The sequence below is a fragment of the Rhinolophus ferrumequinum genome, chromosome 20 (assembly GCF_004115265.2).
Source record: "Rhinolophus ferrumequinum isolate MPI-CBG mRhiFer1 chromosome 20, mRhiFer1_v1.p, whole genome shotgun sequence".
NCBI lineage: Eukaryota > Metazoa > Chordata > Mammalia > Chiroptera > Rhinolophidae > Rhinolophus > Rhinolophus ferrumequinum.
In genome coordinates, this window is record NC_046303.1 from 5,290,134 (window position 1) to 5,312,921 (window position 22,788).

The 22,788-nt window shown below is 41.2% G+C and overlaps 1 protein-coding gene across 7 annotated transcripts in view; it reads left to right on the forward strand.

The window, feature by feature from the left end:
- Positions 1-2,005: 2,005 nt before the first annotated feature.
- Positions 2,006-22,788, forward strand: part of IMMP2L (inner mitochondrial membrane peptidase subunit 2) — a 706,765-nt gene continuing 685,982 nt past the window's right edge. For 6 of the 7 annotated variants that reach the window (XM_033088452.1, XM_033088458.1, XM_033088456.1 and 3 more), the window contains exons 1-2: positions 2,006-2,069; positions 2,531-2,603. The gene's annotated coding sequence lies outside the window, so the exon portion shown is untranslated. Of the gene's footprint in view, positions 2,070-2,530; positions 2,604-6,564; positions 6,585-22,788 lie in introns of those variants that run through there. The other variant, XM_033088454.1, reaches the window with a different exon arrangement.

Consider the following 22,788-nt stretch of genomic DNA (forward strand, 5'->3'; position numbering starts at 1 on the left):
GTGAGTTCCCTGGGTTTCCTGTTGCCCAATTGTGTAAGCTTTTCTTTTTTTAAGTAGTCATTATTTGAAAAATATTCTTTATAGTAACATGTAATGGGTTCATTATTTTTAAAATGAGTTAAACACATTTAACATTTTCATTTTCATTTTTAATACAGCTAATATGGACATATACACAGAACTCTACACAAACAAAAGCTCTTTAAAGTTCTTAATCGTTTTTAAGACTGTAAAGGGATCTTGAGACCACGTACAGGTAGTTTGAAAACCTCCGTGACATCCTGCACCATTTGCTTATTGTTTGTAATATGTATAGGTAGGAATAAATCTGAATGCAAATATATTCATAGAATCTGTATGGCATGATGTCCAATCACAATTTAATTTTGTACCATGGTTCGTTTTCTCCCCGATGACAGTAATGCCACATGGAGGGCAATACTAACATAAGGAGACAACTCATATTTCAACTCCACATATAAAGCCGAATATTCAAGTTTAGAACTTAATTGATGGATTTGAAGAAAATGAGATGTTCTGAGACTTTACCGCAGCTACTTCTTCTTTTTTTTAAATAGACTACTTTTAGAGCAGTTTTAGGTTTACAGAAAAATTGAGCAGAAAGTAGAGTTCTCATGTAGCCCGTGACCCCACACTTGGAGGGCCTCCCCAGCTATCAACATCTCAGCACCAAAGTGGCATAGTGGTTACAACTGATGACCCTGCATGGACAGATCATTATCACCCAGCGTCTGTACTTCCTTTCCTCCCCACGAGCCCCTTGGCAACCATAGATCTTTTTACTGTCTCCACTGTTCTGCTTCTTCCAGAATGTCATATAATTGGTATGATCGAGTGTGTAGCTTTTTCAGATGACCTCAGCTTCTTTTTAAAAACATTGGAGGAACTTTAGTGACAAAGTCAGGTCAGACCTAGTAACTCTTTTTGTGTGTTTATGTTCTTTCCATTATAATACAATTCACGCATACCTGTCTTTGTTGCTTATCCTCTTGCATTCCAGACAGTCGGCTACCAGTGAGCAGAAACTCCCTTTAATTTGGTGCCAATAGGGCCCCCTCCAATTTACTGATATTAATAGGTCCTCACTGCTATTCCACGCAGGTTGTCAGCGACGTGCTCTTGGAATGACATCCTTGAGCACTGGCAGAAAAGGGCTTACCCTACAGTAATTATTTCACTGAAAATTAAAAAAACGACGAAACTGGCACATAGGCCCTTCATTGCAGAGCAACTTTATTCTCCTTAGGAGACTCTGGGAGTTCTATTTATCAGGTCCTTTAAGTCTCTGAGTGGGTTCTTAAACCTTTAGAATTTTGGTAATTTTGAACCAAAAGTACCAGGGTGTCTGGTATTTACATATGTATTAAATGATTTGAAAATGCACTGTGGTTTGTCAGTATCCGGGACAATAAAGACAGACAAAAGATATAACTTGGGGAACGGTAAAAAAAAACATGAGAAAAAAGTATCTCATGTCGGCTTGGTAGTTCTAGGGTCCCCTTCCTTTGTGGGTTGTCATAACCCAGTTCAGAGTTTGTACCATTTGAAGGCCAAGCTTAGGTATGAAATTGTCAGTTTCTCCAAAGTAAAGCACCTGTTCTGGATTATTCCTTTTGGCTTGCTCGAGGCAGCAAAATTGAATTGTCTTCCTTTGTGCACTTGAGAATAATAGGCTATAAGGAGTCCCGAGAGGAGGTGTAGCCAGGCGCGTTGCCACTCGCTACAGCCGTGCGCTCACAGCCACTGGCCTGTCAGTCAAGGGGAGGGCGGGCTGAAGACACAGTTTCACAGATTTTTCAGCCCTTCGTTCCCTCGCAGCCAAGTCCACGGTGCAGACTTGAGAGGAAGCGCTCAAGCGCTGTTAGCGGAACGAGTGTTATTTTTGATCCGTCGTGATCTGTCGTAAATCCCGGCCGGGTTTTGTTCCCACCCCGGGCAGGGGCGGAGCTTCGCGCAGCTCCCGCGCGCTGGGGGGCGGGGGTGGGGCTTGCCGCCGGCGGAGGGCGGGGCCGCGCGGGGACGTCCCCGGGGGCTGAGCGGCGCAGCGGGTGCGGAGGGCGCGCGCCCGGCGGCGGGTGGGGGTCGCGAAGCTGGCGCGGGTGGGTGGGCGCGCCGTCGCTGACACTTGGTCCCCAGGCCTTGGGACCTTCCTCGGGAGTTGGCCCCCGGCGGGGCGGGCGTTGCTGGGAGGCGGAAGGCTGCGCGGCCGCGAGTCCTGCGGTGCGCGCGAGCATGTGTGTCTCCGAGGCCCCGCGCGGCGGCCGGCCCTGCTGCCGCCGCCTCCCGCGGACTCGGGTGGGACCTGCGCCTCCCTGCGGAGCGAGAGCCCCCCGACACCCCCCTCCCGCCCCCCGCACAGGGAAGCACTCCGGTCCCAAGTCCTGGCCGAGAGGGAGCGCTGTGGGGACGCGCTGCCCTGCGCCTGGAAGTGTTGGGCAGGTGGTGGGAGTTCTAAGGCTTGGGCATCAGCATTTTAAAGCACGTGTCTGTCTGTCATTTTTACTTTTAGGGATTTGGCCAAAGTGGGCGAGGGCACAAACTATCCACTTACCCCTTCTCACCGAGGAAGAGCGGGAGAAAGGGTAAGTAAGGAATGACGGGGTGGAAGGAGCTAGGACTGTCCCGAGAGAGCGCGGGAGAGAAGGGCTGGACCCGCAACGGCCCCTGGGGGACCTCGCGGCCAGGTGACACGTTTGCATCCGGAATCTGAGGCCCACCTTCAAGGGTCACGTTCTCCAAGCCCAGGAGGAGTTTGACAGCCGGCCACAAAGGGCCACTTGACCTCACCGAAAACGGTCCTTACCAGCCGCCTCCCTGGAACGTTGGTCTCCTAGTGGTACCGACCACTAGGTTCATAGGGCTTAGCCGTGACTAATCCCGGGGCTGGAGCATTCAAGAAGCATGGTCCTCCTTGGCGATGATCAGGAACGCCTTCCCGAGGCTCTTTACATTTTAAAAGGGGTCTCCTATAATAATCCTTTCGGACTCCAAAGCGTGATAATAGCCATGTCACAAGTGTTGAAGTTCACGTGGGATCTTCTCTCAAGTTGATAGAAGGTATTTTGGGAGGGAGAAATGACCAGGCAGGGCCTTTAACTCTTCACTTTCACTTTGATACCCGCTCTCCAGCTTTCTATTGACTTCTGAAAAGTTGCCCACCAGAACATGGAGGTCCTTGGAGGTGTGCTGTGATTTGCAGTGTGGTCTCTCATGGGTTCTTCTCTGGGAATTTTCCATCACTCTCCAATACACTATCTCCGGCCCCTGTCCCCATATTAGTGAAATGAAATCCAGCTCTTCCCAGAAGGTTGGGAGTGCCTCCTGCATCCTCTATGTCACATACAAAGGGACGTTTTGAACTGGTTAAAATTCAGGTTAGCCACAAGCAAGAATGTCGAATAGTGCATTCTGGGAGACTTACGCAGGGAAATTAGAATTGCCCTCTCTGGCATCTTAACATTGACTGATTCGGCCCTGATCCTGTCTTATTTGTTTCTGCTCAAGTGGCAGGTGACCATATACTTGACGAAAACCCAGACAATAATTGTTCATTGTTGATGGGTTTATTCACAGATTCCATAGTTATTTGTCTGTTAATATAAGTAGGAGGGTAGAAGGATGAGGCTGTGTTGGAGATGGCTATTTTGGGTCAGGCCTCTCCAGTGTTCTGTGGTTTTTCTGAAAGGTTAAGCGTTTATTTACAAAACCTTCCGGATACTCCTGATCTTAGTGGTGTGTAGGTCAGTACAGTGTTGTGGGAGAACAGTGGTATTTTTCTGCCTTTCTGGTACTTTCTGCAATCAACTCTCAAGGCTGACTGACCATGGTGATCTGTGCCCTGTAATGAACAGTATGGTCAGTTTCCAGGGTAATAAATGTACCAGTGTAATAATTAGATGAGGATAATTTTTTTAAATTGTTCCATACAAATGGCCTAAGATTAGAAAGCTCTCTGATGGAGAGTGTCAGGGATGATGCACTTAGGAAAATCAATGCTAAAGTTCACTTGCATGGGTTTCTGTACATTTCACCTCATTTTTTATTGAAGTGAAAAAGGTGTCTTTTTTTTTTTTTGGTTACAAAGGTTATATAAGGTCAAAAAAAGTTATTTAAAATGGAATTTTCCAAGGATATGAAAGACAGTTACCGATGAAGTCTCTCTCAGATGACCACTGTCAACAATTTGTGTTTATTTCTTCAACTTTTTGATTCACAATTTTTTCATGATTATATATTACCATTTAACAAAATTATAAATATCTGCCTTTTACCTCCGTATTCTTGGCTATTTACCACCATTCCTTGTTGTACCACAAATCCTCAAGTAGAAGTAGTATGCCTTGTAGTCTTTTAGACGTGTGCTTGATTCCTGGCTCTTGTTTTGTTAGCTCCGCCACTTCAGGCCAGTTAAAATTCTGTTCTGTACTGTCTCATCTGTCAAAACAGAATGATAGAATATTAAAAAGAGTGTGTACAACGCAGTGACTAGCCTACAGATACTGTTAATGTCCCTCCCTGTTTCTCTATCTGGTCACTTACGATCTTTCTTATAATCTTGTGGAAAGCAGTCTAGTACTTAACTTTCTTCCTCCAGGTGCTAAGCCTCTTGGGTATTTGCATTTTCACAATGATCACCTGTTGCATCTGGTCCTAGACTTTCTGGGACAAGGACTGACACCTGATGTGGCTCCAATTCCCCCTGTCAGATCATTCCACAGCCCTGCCTAAAGAGTGCCAGCCTGAAAAATGAAAGGCCAGGGTTTCCATAATGTGTTTAAAAAGCTCTGACACTGTTCCCAAAGTGAGAAAGACACACTGCTTCAAGTTAGGATTTCTATTTCAGAAATGTCTGTGGCTTATGAGAATTACAATAAAAATGCTGATGCTTCATGTCCGACCTGTCATGATTTTGCCAAGTTGTGGGTATAATAATACAGCTAAACTGTGTATTTAGTGTATCTAATGTGCTAGACGTCTGCCAAGAAAGACTAGTCCACAGACATCTGATTTCACACTAGACATCTGGTTTCACTTTGCAAAGGAGTACATTTTGTCAGTAGATTGTGGGTATATCAGCTGTACTGCTATAGCTGGTGGCACTTCTATCATAAGCCCTGGTCCCTGGGGTTTAGTATGATGTTTTATTCAAATGGCAGCATACTATAAATTAGCACCTGGTCAGATAAGCACATTTCCCACAGGTGTCTTCTAGTGTCATTGTTCTTACAAGTTAACAAGGCAAAGTAGTTTCTATCCTTGGTGGGGTTTTTTTTTTTTTTTTGTGGAAGAAAAATATTCTTAAAGAAAGGCCTCATTTAAGAACCCTTTGTATTTCAAAAAATCATTTTCGAGTCCATTTTTGTTTGTAATGTTGAACAGGGTAATTATAGGAGTAAAATCACAAATAGCATTTAGATTTCCAGGTCAAGACCTCAAAGCACTGCCTCCCATTATGTGTTAGTGGTGCTGCAGATCCTAACCCACATAGTAGTGTTTTGGAAAACAGTGTGTTCTGAGTTCCAACCTGGAAGGTCTCGACCGCGTCCCCCTCCATGTTGAGGTGGTCAGGGCTATGGAAAGACTCTGGAGGCTGTCATTCCTGGGTTCTGGGGCAGGCTCTGGCATTGCTTAGTGTGTGACCTTGGACACTGATTTATCCCCTGCCAAGTGGGCTCATGCCTTAGGATTACTGTGAGATTTAGTGAGTGTCTGTAAGGTAGCACACTATTTGGTACAAAGTAGATCCTCAGTAAATAGTAGTTTCATTTTCTTTCCTCTAGGTCCTTGCCTCAAGAAGAAACACTCGCCCTTTCTCTTATATCCCAGACTAACCCACTGGCCAGGACAGGTAGCTCTGACCAAGGGCCATTCCCTGTAGGATCTGGCATGTGGTAATGGGGCCCGGGAGAGGAGTGTGGCCTGTGACAAAGGGAACGAGTGGTGACCTCAGGGAGGGAGGTGTGCTCTTTGGCTGATTGCAGGGACATAGGCTGATGAACTTGACTCATAGAAGGAACCACTTTATCTCTGTCCTTCCCGTTGATCTTTGTCAGCTGCTCCACTGGGAACTCTGACCTCCTCGTTGCCTGCTTAGTCCAATGATAACTTTCGTTGTCACCTTGATACTACCTGAATAACCATGTGTTTCTGTTTTTTTATGGGTGGGACTTAGTAATAGGTATCTGTACTTCCTTCAGATCTGGGTTTTTTCCATATTCACACTCCAGTGGATATCTTCTTGCCCTTTCATTTGCCTCTAGTTTATTTATTTATACTACATGCTGTGTGCGCTGAACTAGTGCTGAGGCAATAAAGAGATGAAAAGTCGCTGTTCTCAGGCAAGTAGCTTAGAGGCTGGTAGCATAGTAGACATCTTGACCAAGAGTTCAGGTATTGTGCGCTGGTCACCATAGTGAAGATCCAAGTGCAAAGGAAGGCTAGCAGGAACTCTTGACCCCCGAAGGAAACGCCAGGGCAGGGCTTCACAAGTAGTTGTGTTTGAGCTGAGTCTTGAAAGCCGAGGAGGACTGGGCAGGTTGGCAGGCAGCAGAAAGCATTTCCAGGTAGCGCTAATGGCATGAGTGGCTGTGTGGCATTATGAGAGCATAATGTGTTCTGGGAACGCTATGTATGTAGGTCAGGGAAATTAGAGTGTGAAGGGCAGAGTCAGGAGCGAAAGGAGATGAAACTGGATCAGTAATTCAGGGCGTACTTTCTGTCCCAAGCATAGTAGCGAGCCCCTGGAGAAGAATTGTGTGTGACATGACAGGTCACTGAAAGCAGTGTGCTGGGTAGACTGGGGGTGGAGTGGTGGGGGTGGGGGTGCAAGATTGGAGGGACAGTCATTAGTGTGGGTAACAGCAGGCTGAGAGCTTAGACCAGGGTGGGGGTGGGGGGAGAAGCAGTGGGGATACTCAGAAGTGAAGAGCTTTAGGAAAAATGTTAAGGAGGACGGAAAATTGGCTGGTCTTTGCGACTGTTTGTAAAAATAGTGGGAGAGCAAGGATGCTAGAAGGCCTCTCACCCACCCAGGTTTGTGGTGGGTGAGAGGGGAAAGAGAAGAGAAAGCAGGTCTGAGGGGCAGACAGGAGTTCAGGTTTGGACCTGTGATTGACGTGCTTGCAGAGGGTATCGTTGGTGGGATGGAGGCGTCTGGCAGGCAGCTGGCTGGCGGACCCTGGAGAGTCAGGAGGTGTGGAGGCAGGAGGTTGCGGTTTCTGAGTCCTTCCATGTGGAGAGCAGTTACAGGCACGGGCGGGCATGCGAGCGAGCACGCCTGGCTCACGGCTCTCGGATTTGCCAGGAGAGCCCTCAGCCTCTCCTAAGTGGTCAGATATTTGGATGTGCCAGGTAAGCTTAGCCTCTTCTTACCGATGACCGAAGCCAGCGCCCATGCCCCACAGTAGTTCCTGTGTGACTGTTTCCAAAACCTCAGTGAACGGCTCACTTTGGTAACTCAGAGCATGGTTTGAACTTCTTAGATTCAGAATACCCAGAAGTTAAAAAGTATACTTCTGTCTTTTATGTACTAAATCACAAAAGTGTAATCCTTGCCATTTTAGCCAAAAGTTCATGCAGAGAGCAAGGTCTTTGTAATGGCACTTTGACATACAGACTTTTTTCTATCTTTCTGTTCAAAATGTTTGCAGTATTTATGGTCCACATTTCAAAAATCACCTTGCTTACAGCCGGAGGACACGTTGTAAACACATTATCCAGTTCTAGTTTTGGGACTGTGTACAGCAAAGACAGTTTTTACAGGAGGGAAATATTTGTGATATCATGTTTTGTATTTTAGGATAACTTCATTTCATATGATTTTTACATTATATGGACCAATAAATTCAGAGCACCTCAGGATTCTTTTCTCCTTTCTGCAGTTCCTTGCAGGTTTTCCTGCAGATTTCTCTCTCTAGGAATTCTTTAGCTCCTTAGTCACACACAGTCTGCCTTCTCTGTTGTCTGTACCTCATTATCTCCCTGTCTTCAGACTAAGTCTACCGATGTTAGAGGATGAGTGGCTCCAGAGGCAGAGCTGGCATTGCGACGAGTGGTGAGTATGTAGAGTCCCTTGAAGCTTAGGGGCGATGGCCCAGACACCAAAGAGACAAGAGTGGACCTATAAAGCCACAATTGTGTGGAAAGTAATTAGAGTCGCCACAGATAATTTCCCGTAATTTTTTTAATAGACTAGTTTTTAAAGCAGTTTTAAGGTCACCGCAACGTTGAGTGTCAGGTACAGAGATTTCCCACCCCCTCCCAGCCCCCCACACGCACCACCTCCCCCACTGTCAGCATCACTCACCAGATGGTGCATTTATTACAACTGCTGAACCTGTATTGACACGTCATCATTGCCCAAAGCTTATAGTTTACATTAGGGTTCACTCTTGGTGGTGTGCTTTCATGGGTTTTGATGTATGTATAATAACATGTGTCAGTCATTATAGCATCATACAGAGAAGTTTCACTGCCCTAAAAATCCTCTGTATTCTGCCTGTTTGTCTCTCCCGCTGCCCTAACCCCTGGCAACCACTCAGCCTTTCACTGCCTGCATGCTGTTGCCTTCTTCAGAATGTTATAGTTGGAATCATACAGTATGTAACATTTTTTTCCTTAATTTTTAGTTTGCCTGGTATAGCAGATTATTTACAAAACATTTTGATATTTTTCCAAGAGTTTGTTTAATAAGAGTTTTATTAGTGTCAGATTCAAATACTAAATAAGTATTATTTAGTTTTGTTAAATAATAACTATTTAGTATTGTTATTATGTAAAGGTAGTCTGAGGCACTTTATAAACTAATCGTATTTTTAATGAGTCTCACTGTTTCTCGTGTGTCAGAGAAGAACTGTAGTCTGAACACAGACATGGGTTATGATAAGTTAGAAGATTAATAGTTTGAGGCATGTCGGGTGTATGCGACTGCATGATGTTATTCCTCTAAATATCATTAAAACCTTTATTTTAAAACTGTAAAGCATAAGCATTAAATGTAAACTAGAATTAAAGTGGTAATGTGTAATGATAAGAACGTGGAATGGACTCATGAAAATTTTTATTCAAGTGCTTGCTCTACTACTGTCAGCTATGTGAACATGAACCTTTTATCTTTGAACTTCATTTTCCTTTTGGGAAACTAGAGATAATCCATATTTTATAGGTTATTTTTGAGCTGTTTGTAAGATTCCTCTATAAATTTAACTCATTATGAAGAAATGTAAGGAATTATTTGTTTAATGAGCTGTACATGGTTGCTGTCTTCAATTTTTTCTTTTTTTGGTTGGTAGATAAGTAATAAAGGGAAAAAATAATTTGGGGTTAAAAAGGCAATACAGTAAGTCTTCATCATCACTGGTAGATTCTTGGAATTGCATCGAAAAGATATATAACCAAGCCAATTTTACCAAAGACTAATTGATAGAAACGAGTTCAGTTTCTATGACATCTCATCACTGCGATAAAGAAACACCGTTGAATGAAATGTTGTTCGAGGACCTGCTGTACTGCTGAAAAGATTATTTAGCCATGTCGGTGTTTTATCAGGCTATGTCTCATTGATTAAGCCTACTCGTGTCTTCTTATGAAAGGTATACACTTTGGGGTATTCTGCTCCTGTGCTTGGCTTCAGATCATATTTATTACCTAGTTGTCAGCTTGAGATGTTAGTCCTCCTTCCAAAGGCATGAATGATATTGCCCAATTCTGTAGAATCGGACACACTTTATTTCTTGTTTATGGTAAGAAAAGGCTAGATTCTAAAGCCCTTACTATCAGTCTGTGTGGTTGAAGTCACTAGGGCAAGGTAGAGTTAGGTGGAAAGATTCTGGGGGAAGAGAATAAAAATAATCTTGTTGAAATCCTGCGGCAGGTGATATATTGAATATAACTCTAGTTTCAACCAAAATGTCCCTCTAGTTTAAAATACTCAGAGGAATGGTTGGTGACATACTAATGAATAAAAATTAAAGAAAACTTAACACTTCTGAGTTTGAGAATGCTCAACAGTGTTTAGTTCCAAATATAAATGTAAGTCATTTTCTGTAGTACAGTTGACATCTGTATTATATTGCAATCTCAACTTTTTGTAGTTACTTCCTTCTATTACCTTAAAAAATGGATCGGGGGTGGCTGGTTGGCTCGGTTGGAGTGTGGTGCTGGTAGCACCAAGGTTGCCGGTTTGATCTCCACATGGGCCAGTGTGAGCTGTGCCCTCCTTAAAAGAAAAAAAAAAAATCTTACCGCCAAAGAGAGAGATGAAATATCCTATGGCAAAAGGTGTACGAATGACGGTGCAACCACCAGGCCCTAAGGTAGACTCGGGAGTTCAAAAGGAGCTGTCACCGCTGAACAGGAAATAGTACATGCTGTTGTCTGACTTAGGATGTTGAGAATGGGGAGAAGAAAATTTAACAAGCATTCTAGAGAAGCACGTAGTAGGACAACTTTTTGAATGTGATTATTTGGAGTAACTTCTCTTTGTAGCAACCACATAGAATGTCAGTTTAGAGAACTAAACTGGGTGACGAGATAGATAATATATTTTTTTTTTTTTGGCAACTGGGTTCTCACTACCCAGGCTAAATGTGGGGCAATTCAGTGATCCTTACATTTCATGAAATCTTCCTAGACATTTAATCCCAGGTTTTGAAAGGATGATAAAAAGAGGTATGACTGTTTTGCATGCAGTGGAGACTGAAATTGTTGAGTGAGTGGTACAGATTTGTAGGTCATGCTTCTCCGTCTTGGATTTTATGTTAATGGAAACAAAGTGGGGAGAGTCAGCTCTGATGTTTCATCACCAGCAGCCTCATCTTTAACTCTGATTAGCGACAGTAATTGTTTGAAGCCCTTAGGCCAAGCGACACATTACCTTGTTCTATCTTTCTGCAGCATTCTGTCCCACAACTGTTTAAAATTCATTTATTGGATAAGTAAACGTACATTTGATATTTGAATCAGTTTCAAGACTGGACACTTAAGTGCTGGTCTAGCTTCTAGTCAGTGATCTTTTTCTATTTTTTCAATTTTTATTGAATTTATTGGGGTGACATTGGTTAGTAAAATTACATAGGTTTCAAGTGTACATTTCTGTAACGCATCATCCCTGTATTATTACATTGTGTGTTCACACCCAGTGTCAGTGATCTTATTAAAATTTCTGTTTGACTAGCTCACTTTAAGCAAGTTTTTTACCTTAACCTAAGGACAGTTGTAAGCCACAACCACTTTAAGGTAAAAAACTTGCTTAAATTGCCTAAAAGACCCTATTTCACCTGCCCCTCTCCAGCATTTCTCTCTCTCTCTTTTTGGTTTTTTACTCCAGTCATAGCACTCTATAATCCAATCAGAATAACTCATAGACAATGAATTCTTATTTACCTTGCCTTTGTTTGTTTGTTTGTTTTTTAAATCTGGGTCATATCTTCTCAATTTCTCAATCTCTAAACCTGCTCAAAGGTTGAGAGGCTACTGTGCCTTCTAGGTTGACTATCCCTGTTGTGACCCCCCCCGATAGCCCAAAATTCATTGTATATCCTTATTTGTTTACCTTTGAATAATGTAGTAGACACTTACTAAATAGCTGTTGAATCAATGTGGTCTTGAGTGGTTGGGAGAGAGCAGACAGATCAACTTGAACTGACCTCTGAAGGACGGGAAGAACCTTCAAACTACCAGATGTAGTTTGAACAGAGACAGTGGAAATACCTTTGTTCCTAAGTTTAGGACCAATGATGAACTATTTGGCTACCGTAAGGGACTGTGGGACATATAAATCGAGGTTAGATTGTGAATGACCTAAATATTAGACTTAGTAGTCTATAAATAGTAGGGAGGGAATAATTGAAGGATTTTTGACTGTGTACTCATGGGCAAACCGTGTTTTAAAAAGATCAATCTGACAAGGGTATGGGGTAAGTTGTAAAGTTGAGGGGATGATGAGAAGTAGACCAATTGGGAAACTATAATTTACTTGCAAGGTAGTGAGGATTTTCACTACGATTATTTTGGGAATAGTAAGAGATGTTCAGAAAAAACCACTAAAGAAAAGAGTGATACAACTTGACTATATGAAAATTATGCACTGGCAAAAACAGAATAAAATTAAAAAACAAAAAAAACAAACCTGTATCAAAAAGCAAAGACAAACTAGGAAAAAGATTTGCAGTTCATATCATAGGAAAAGGGCTATTTTCATAAATATGTAACAGATACCAACAGCTGAATGGATAAAGATGAACCATCAAGTAGAAAAACAGACAAAGATATGAAGGCCATGAATAGACAGTTCATAATAAGAGATTCAAAATAAACCTTCAATGAGATACCCTGTTTTTAACTGATCATATTGGCAAAGAAACAAATTTTGAAAACAGTGCTTTTGAGGGTACAGGGAAACAGGAAGAATCATCACTGCTAATGGGGATGTTAATTTTTGCAGTTTTCCTTGGGACCAATTTGAAAATAGTTCTCAAAACTTAAAATACACATATCACTTGATTCCTCTCCAGAAGTTAGCCTGCAGATCTTGTACTTATGTGAAATAATATATATTTAAGGATATACTTGGCGGCAATTGGAAACAACTTAAATGCTCATTCTTGGGGGCCTGGATAAATAAATTATGGTACATATAGTGGAATATTTAGCAGTTGTTTAAAAGAATGAGGCAGTTTATATATACCGAAATGGAATAATTCTTAAGTCAAAAGGTAAGTCCTGTACAGTGGGTATTAGGTTACTATTTCGAAGGAGAGTAAATTGTGATCCATATTGTTTTGTATAGGCACAGACTCTCTCTGTAGGGAATTATAGGAAAAAAAATGGAAAATGCTTCTGGGGATTGGAACTTGGTGGCTGGAGAACAGAGATGGGAGGGAGTCTTATTTTACATTGTATACCCCTTTTTAGATATTTTGAATTTTGCATTGTACAAAAAAATTGAAAAGGAAGAAACATATTCAACTCAAAGTATATTTCTCTATTACAGATAGCCAACTCTGAAAAATTAGGAAATAGAAAAATGTATTTGAAAAAGCACTCTGTGGTTCATATATCTGATAAGCGGGTTAATATCCAGAGTATATAAAAACTACCACTCAACAGCAAAAAACAAACAATCCAATTAAAAAATGAGCAAAGGACTTGAATGGATGTTTCCCCAAAGAAGACACGCAAATGGCCGATAAGCACTTGAAAAGATGCTCCAGCCTGGTTCATTAGGGAAATGCAAATCCAAACCACAGGAGCCGCTGCTACCTCACACTCATCAGGGTGGCTTTATTAAAAACATAGACAGTAACAAGTGTTGCCAAGGATGCCTTGGAACCCTCGGGCACTCTTAGTGAGAACGTGAAGTGGTGCAGCCACGGTGGAAAATCGTTCAGCAGCTCCTCAAAACATTGAACATAGAATTACCATATGACCCAGTAATTCCACTTCCGGGTTTCTACCCCCAAAAGTTTAAAGCAGCCTCTAAGACCTGTGTTCCAAGCAGCATTATTCACAATAGCCCAAAGATGGGAGCAACCCGAGAGTCCGAGACAGATGAATGGATAAACAAACTGTGATGAACTCGTGTACTAGCTACTAGTAACAGGGGGCTATTATTCAGCCTTGAAAAGGAGGGGAATTCTGACACATGCTACATGACAGATGATCCTGGAAGACATTATACTAAACAAAATACAAACCAGTCACAAGCCGACAAGGACTGTATGATTCCATTCATATGAGGTACCTCACGTATTCAAATTCATAGAGACAGAAAGTAAGATAATAGGGCCAGGCCTGGGTGTGGGAGGGAGCGGGGAGGGACGTTGTTGAGTGGGTATGAAGTTTCACTTTTGCAAGACAAAGAGTTCTAGAGATTGGCTGTATAACTGAATGTACTGACCACTACTGAACAGTGTACTTAAAAATGGTTAAGATGGTAAACTTTATATCATATATTTTACCACAATAAAAAACAGTGAATAACCCCTCTCGCCACCCCCCCAAAAGAACCCTGTGGTAAAAATAGGGGAAATGAATATTCAAATAAATGACTGTAATTCAGAATATAATGTAAGCATCCAAAATGAGATACAAACAAAGCTTTGGTGGGAGGGCACATGGCCGTGACGTCACAGAACACGAGGTGACGTTCTGAGCTAGGATTAGGTCACATGTTTCCGGGATGGGCTGGTATGGAGAGAAATTCTAGGCCGCAGGAGCAGCACACGTGAAGGTGCCGGCTGTGACCCTGGCACAGAACGCGGTGACTCTGGAAGAGAACAGGCCGGATTCTTGACGTCTGAATGTTGGGCCACAGAATTCGGACTCTGTCTATCCATTCAGGATTTTTGAATGGAGTGGGGTCGTGGTCTACAATTTAGAAAGGTACATTTCTAGGAGAGGTGCAGAGAAGAAAAAGGGTGAGAAAAACTTTTTTCTCATTGGCTTCTATTGAAATGCTTTGTCAGAAAAATCCAAAGGGAAAGATAGAGTCTCAAGGATTGCTACTTGGTTATGGAATAAAAAAAATGTAAGCATGGTGATTGATCTGAAGCATGATTCTGTCTTGGGGAAGATTTGCCATCTTATTAGCATTGATTTACGTATCTTTTAACAAATACACGATTGGATCTGAAGATAAAAGACTATGTTTGCTCTCATACAAAATTTAATTTTATGGTAATATCGACCACCTCGTTATTATCGTTGCTTATAATAGCTGACCGAGGAGTCTGTTGGTTGGAAAGCATGCTGTGGAGACCCGTCCCTTGGGATTGGTCAAGGGCCCTCTTGGCTCACAGAAGGCAAAGGAGTATGGGTAAATTGGGGGAGAATTAGTCACACTAGTAGGTCCTACCAATTGTAGGAGGAGACTGGGGTAGGGTGACAATGGTTACATCAGTTTTGAATTTGAAAACTGGAGCATACAAGTATGGTTATGGATGTTAAAAAATGTAACTACTGCAGAAAAAGTGGTAGTTTAAAATTAGTTGCAGTTTTTGTTTTAAAAATGGGGTTGATTTTTAAGTACTTAGTTCTGTATTTGCTTTTATATTTGCTGAAAATATTACATATGAATATTATGCTTATAACACTGTAAAATGTTTTTCTAGTATTAACTAAACGATTGTGGAAAATGTTACGCTTTAAAGGTCGCGTTGATTTTGTGGCATTTCCAATTTTGCATGTTATACATAGAGTTGAATTGGTTTAGCTCTCCTTTGAGTGTTTAAAGATCTGGGTAATAAATGTAGAAGGGAAATTGCAAAAGGGCACAATGTTTTGAAATGCACATATCTTTCAGCTTTCAGCTTCCTATTGTTTCGGCCGATTGTTTCGGCCGGGAACCTACAAATTCTAAGAGGCAATTCAGAGGGCCCAAAGGACAGCGGGATAATAAGGGTTTTCAGTGCTTAAGTACAAAGACAACTCTACTTCTATTTTTCTATTAATTGATGTTGTGTATAGACTTGTGCTTTTCTTCCTTTTGTACCCCTTGTGCATTTGAAAATTTACTAGAAATTAATGCTACTTGCGCATTTACCTTTTGTGTAGTGAATGAAATGAAGTGTGTGTTCAGAACACTCTTGTGCGAATTGCGTGTGTGTGCTGTAATGGCAGGGGTGTAACTCATCGCGGTGTTTTCGGGGGGTGGAGAATCACTGGAGGCAGTGGAGCGGAGGGCTCCAGGGCACCGCCCACGGGGTCAGGTCACCACGGGGTGTGGCCTTGGGAAGAGGACTCAGGCCCTCTGCGTGTCACTTTATACCTTTTAAAATGGGATAAAATAGGGTTAAGGTAGTGATTCATTGAGATAATTAAAATAACAAAGTTTATTTTAATGTCACTAAAGTGATACACTATTTTCGACCATGCATAATGAATATTCTTTACTAGACTGAAATTTTTATTTCATTGGTTTCACAATAAAATTGTTTTTCATAGCATTTCTTTCTTTCTCCAATTCATGCTTCTTTCAGAGTGTATAAATTTGATAATTTGTGGAAGAGGGCTACTTTGATTTTGTGAGTGACGCATCAGTCTATCTTTATAAAAAATGAAACAAAACTTCACTGTAGTGTTATTCAAAAACTTTTCTGTGACTTTAATATTTGTACTGAAGTTCACACCCTAAATTAAGCAAAATAGGGGTATCATTTTGGCCAAGGAGAAATTATATTTTAAACATTTCCTGGAAGATTTTGTTGCATACATTCGCTTCTAAAACTGACTTTTCATCTGTGATTTTATGATGGTTCTTTTTCCTAGACATATATGGAAAGGGGAAATTTTCACCCTGTTTAATTACTTGAATAACACCACATCACGTGGCTAGGGAAAAGTTTGTGGGTGATATGCTTAGTCTTTTTGCAGACCAAAGCTACATTATGTTCTGGAAAACTTCTTTATTATTCAGAACTGATAGATATTAATTTAAGTTTCTTTAAATTTCTACATGGTTCATATATTTTTATGTAGCTCATATATTCCCTAAAATCTATCAAAATTCTTACTGGATTTTCTTTCTAAGCCATTTACTGTGATGCGCCCTAATATCATTTGATGTTGAGACAAAATATGTTTCTTACAAAGTTGAAAAGACCAGGGAATTATTCTCAGGGCCGCTGAGCTGTCGATTAAGTTGAAAACAACCTATTTGGTGACCAGTATGAACATAACTTAGTGTTATTTATTATTACCGGTGCTTATTCGCAGATGGGGTACTTATCTTTGATGCTGGAAGTGGGAATGAATATATTAGAAGTTTTCCCAAGGGTGTGTGTTATCCTGTACAATCCAACCATCACTCGCTGTGTGTTTGTTAATTGTGCATAGGTGTGAAGTACAGAGCAGACAAGAAATGTAACAGTGTTATCGTTAGAGGTGGACACAATGTCATGAGTATGTTAACCTTGCAGCAGAAGTCAGAACAGGTCTTGGAGCACAGATACAATGCTGATGGTGACAACGGGACAACACCGAGGTCTGGCCATTTTAGTAGTGAGGGGAGGGGCCATTCCTTGGATTTCCAGTATGAAGGGAAAAGGCTTGAAGTTAGACTCATTGATTGTTGGAGCAAAGAACCTTGGGGGTAATCTACTCAAGTAGATGAATTAATTGCCTCGTCACTGGCATACCGTGTATCCCTGAAAATAAGACCTAGCCAGACAATCAGCTAAATTGTGTCTTTTGGAGCAAAAATTAATATAAGACCCGGTATTATATATTATTATATTATGTTATATTATATTAAGACCCGGTCTTTTATAGTAAAATAAGACCGAGTCTTGTATTAATTTTTGCTCCAAAAGACGCAGTAGAGCTGATTGTCCAGGTGGGTCTTATTTTCGGGGAAACACAGTAGCTAGGACTTGAATCCAAGTTTTCTGACTCCTAATTTCATACTGAGCATGGCAAGAGGAGATGAGGTGTAGTACTGGGTGGATGGTTTGGGGGTGACACATGCATGGAGGGCTGTCAGTTGATGGGGTGTCTCCCAGAATGGCCTGCTCCGGCCATGTGGTGGCTCACTTAGGCTCCTGACTGGCATTTAATGGAGTGTCTGACGCAACCAAACCCAACTGTCTGTCCATCAACACTGTAAGTGGGTGTCAATATAAAACCCTACGTAAAATTAAACAAGCAGCTAATTTCATTTTAAGAAATTATTAAAGTGAGATGAGATATTTGTTTGCAGTACATAAAACATAGAGACGTTCAGTACCTGCAAGTGCTTAGCAGAATTCTAAGACCTTTAGGTGACATAGAGAAGGGTGAGACATGGCTCTTCCCTTTAGAGGTTTCCCATCCAGCTGGGGGCTGGGCTTAGCTATAAAAAGGTAGCTAACAACACTGGGTGCCAAGTGAGGGTGTGGTCAGTATGTGCCAGAGGGGTCTGGAGCTGGAAGATGAAACTGTGGGTTACAGAGCGGGTGAGGTTTCCTGCGGGAGAGGACGATTAGGTAGGTGGCTGCTTCCCCGCTCCCCAGATCTTAGGAGTAATGATGTCTGTTCAGCTCTGCAGGTTTCAGAGTCTCCTAACTTGCTAAGTTACTGAGCTGGGAGTGTTTTCAGGCGTCTCCCTGACTTCCAGTTGAGTACCATGCACGGGCCCCACGCTGTTGTGCTTGGCACGGCTGAAGATCCTGTTAGAGATGATCCCATTTCTGCTCATCCTGCCTCAGCAGTGTCTTCACCAGCAGGTCGAGTCCTCCCCACTGGTCTTGTGAATGTTGGGTGATGGCGCAACCCCTGGCTTCAGTTACCCTCTTCCCTTTTTGTGTCTTTATGGTGAATAACCAAAATTGCTAGTTAAATGTGAGTTTGATGAATTTTTTTTGTGAGGTGATTTTTTTTTTTTTTACTAAGAAATTATTAAAGTGAGATGAGATACTAGTTTGCAGTACATAAAACATAGCAGTAGCTGGCATTTATAGTGGGCTTTTCCGTGGTTCAGTTAGATTATTTTGGCATTCTCTGTTATGAGTCATTGACTTGGAGATTGGTACATAAATAATGCCATTAAACATTACAAGATAAATATAGAAACAGCTGCATCAGAGAATAACTATGCTTCTCAAAACCCATGCTTTCCCTCTACGTGGGTATTTCTGTGATCAAATTTTCACCATCAGCTGATTCCTACCAAACTGGTTCCTAACACACACACAGGGGTCCAACCACTGTACACTCAGACTAGTGATAATTAATGCAGCAATGTGTATTTTAAATGTTTCAAATTCACAAACTTCGTTTCACCACTGGATCCCAAATTCACGTAACAGTTGGATATGCAGATACAATAATCAAAGAATAGTGGAAAGCTTTATTTACTCAGCTCAACAATTATACTTTGGAAATTATGTAGAAAGATATCGATGAATTGAAAAGAAATTTTGTACTTGCAAGGTACCTTTATTACTAACATATATCTGAGAATGATCCCAAAGGAAACCTATTTTAAAATAATATTTTGCATTTTATTGGACATCAATTTAAAAAATACTTTCATAGTATTACCTACACTAAATTATATTAGCACTACTTGATTTACCTTTTGAGGAGCAATACCAGTTTTTAAATACTGCCCAGTTTCAGAAACTAAGCAAACCCAAAGGTATTTTCAGTGGTTTATAATCATTACCAACATTAATTACTTAGGTGATCAATTTCCAATATTTCGCCAGTAGGAAGACCTTCAGACAGGCCCCCATGTCCTTTTGATGTGCTTTCATCATTTTTCTGAGAATTTCTTCACTCGGTGGCATGTAAGAAGATGTTCTAGACTCACCTTACACCTTCCCTGCACAGCCCTGAAGGAACCCTTTCTCTGAAGAGCCCTGGTTCCTTATTGTGAAGAAGCAGTGCCTAAGACTGGGCCCTTGATATACTCATCACTACTGGGGTGTCTGTGCTTTTAGATCTCCAGAGGGTTCTTCCTTGATTTCCCCCAGTGTTCTTATATCTGCCTTTCCCCACAGACAGCACTCTGGTTCCCAGCTGACACTTTTACTCATTTGTTTAATCCTACAATGTATCTAAAATAGTATCGAAAATAGCTCCCAACTAACACCTTTACTCATTTGCTTAATACTACAATGTATCTAAAATAGAACTGCTCTCCTCACTGTTTACATTCCTCCTTCCCCCAACCCCAGCGGAGGGTATATAATTAAGAACTATGTTTAGCATTTAATGGGATTAAAAGAGGGTGGGAAGAAACTTTTGGAGGTGATGGATATGTTTAAGGAATATAATGTGGTCATTGTTTCATGAATGTATACTCACCTCCTAATGCATTAAGTTGTATACATTAAATATATCCAGCTTTTTGGATGTCAGTCATACCACAATAAAGTGGTTTTAAAAAAGGAAAGATCATGGGTGAATTGCAATGTTGGGCAATGTAGGTTCAGTATGAACTGCCTGTGTTCAGAACTCATATTTAAAAGAAGCAAATCTCTCTCTCTCTCTCTCTGTCTGTCTCTCTGTCTGTCTCTCTCTCTCTCTCTGTCTCTCTCTCTCTCTCTCTCTCTCTCTCTCTCTCTCTCTCTCTCTCTCTCTCTCTCTCTCTCTCTCTCACACACACACACACACACACACACACACAGTTAATTGGGTTAGTCCCTCCTCCACTCACCACAGTTGGTGCCTGTTTAATTCACTGTCTTGTTTAGATTTTGAATGTCAAGTAGGGCAAGACTATTTCTTTTTCTTTATGTATATAATATGTATTAAAAATGTGTAGTATAAAACAAGACTATTGAGAGTGTTTTGTCCTGTTTTTTACATTTTGAAGTAAAACAAAGTTTAATCTGCCTTTTTCTTTTTTTTACTCATGAATATTTCTCTACCTCTTTGAATTTTACCCCAAATAACATAGGCATTTCTCTATTAATGCCATGTTTGATTCCTGAATAAGTCTTTAATTCTGCAGTATGATGTCCTACAAGTGCTATGGCCTATAGGGAAAATAGCATTAGAAACAGACGATTTGAAATCAGTGGAATTTTGTAAAAACAGAATAAACAAAAAAAATGACAATAAATTATAATAAAAATGGTTAAATCTCAACAGGCATTTACATTGATTATCACAATTGGTCTTAAGCAGCCTTAAAACCTACTTTTCTTACTTTGAGTTAAGGTCCATTAAAGTCATCCATTTCTCACAAAGACTAATTTCATCAACGTTAAAAATCTGATCCAGGGTGCTTGCTGACTTTCCAATTTTATTTTGAACACGGGAAAATATTGTGCATTTCTTCATCTGCGCTCAGCTTCCTCAGATAGTGGAAGTCTTGAAGCCAATAAATGAGACTTCAAGTCTGAGAAAACTTGCTCTTGATGGGATCAAAACATTTATGTGCTGGGGAAAATTATGTGTGAGCTAACACAACTGACATCGTTTTCCTGCTAATGAGCTGATAGATTGAAAGGTGATATTTTGTTTTCATTTGTATTTGTTTTGTTACTAGTGTGGTTGAGTATTTTTTTATATCTTTATATACTCTCCATATTTTCTTTCAGTAAAATGCCTTCCATGTATTTTACTCAATTATTTCTCAGAACATGTCTTATAATTTGTAAGAATTGTATACTTTTAGTGATATTAAACCTTTGGGATTAATATAACAATTTTTAATATCACGCTGATTATCTTTTAACCTTATTTATGGTATGTTTTGATTTTTATGTAGTCAAATCTATCAGTATTTTTATTTTTCTGATAGATTTGGGTTTTGTAAAATGTTAAGAAAGGCCTCTTCACCCCTCAAAGACTGCTTGCCTCTATTTTCTTGTATTTTATTATTTTTTACTTTTAATGTTTAATCTTTGAATTATGTGGAATTTATCTTTCTATAATGAGTTATATAAATACCCACGTTTGATTTTTTCCCTCTCCAAATTGCGGCTAGTTATTTCAAAATCGTGTTAATTCAAGCCTCTCCCCCTCAATGGGACTATCTTTGTCATGTACCACGTTTCTTTCTGTCTTTGGATCTTTTCTGGTTTTACTATTTTCTTAGTTATTTCTGCAAAATAAGTTACCCCCTAACTCAGTGGCCTGAAACACTTCTTATCTCTCACAGTTTCCATAGGTCCGAAATGTGGGAGCAGCTCAGCTTCACAGTTATACTCGTTTAGGGTCTCTCTTAATGTTGAATTTAGGATTTCAACCCAACCCAAGTTCTCTGAAGGCGTCCCTGAGAAGGGCGGCTGTGCCTTGCAGGCGGCTCACTCACATGGCTGGCCAAGGTCACGCCTGCTGTTGAGGGAACAGGGGAGGGGCCAGTCCCTTTCTAGTTGGGCCTCTGCCAGGGCTGGTTGTCCTCAGGAGACGGTGCTGATCCCGGAAGGAGCCAGGAGGAAGCTGTCCTCCTGAAGGCTGGCGTCAGAAATCACACAGCATCACTAACGAATGCCACGCTCTGTTTGCAGGGAACACGTCACCAGGTCGAGCCCACCCCTAAGAAGATGGGAATTAGGCTCCTCATTTTGAAGGGGGGACTGTCAACGAATGTGCAGGAGTGTTTCAAAACCACCGCAGCCCCCTTTTTTCTGTCCATGTATATACGACAACTTCTGCACTAATATCACACCTTTTCATAAGGTGATTCATGTAGAGTCGTGTCAGACTGATGGAGTGTCACATAATGCTATGCTGTACTGGATTTGACAGCCATTGGCTCTTACTGGTCAAGTATCTAAACATAGACACACAAAATAACATTGATAAGAATCTGGGGACATTTTAAGTTGCTTTATTTCCCCAACTTCTGAGACTTCTTTGGAATTGTATAGCTGGGCCCATTGTATTTCATTGCAGATACCTGTTTACAGCATTGAAAAATATATATTCTTTTTTTTACACAATTTCAGACTCCCATGAGTTATTTTAAATGCTTTGACTGGCAGATACATTGTAACTTCAGGGCATTGCATGTTGATGAGATTTCACAGGTATCTTAAACAGAATCTTCTAGTACCCCAGCAAGCAGGCAAAATGAAATGAAGGCATTTATGTGTGGGGAGCCATCTGAATAACCTGTCAGCTCCATCTGCTGTGAGGCTCCTCTGGGGCTCCTTGTGCTCCCTGCACCTGCCGTGCCCCAGGCCTGGCGTCTAGAGAGCTGAGCTCCATCTGCTTTAGTCTCCAGGGGAACCCTCTTTGTACTCTGACCTCTTGGCTGCCAGTATTTTTTTTCATGTTGCCAGCCTGACCTTTGTTGCCATTTTAATAAGTGTGTGTGCCATGTGCACTGGCACT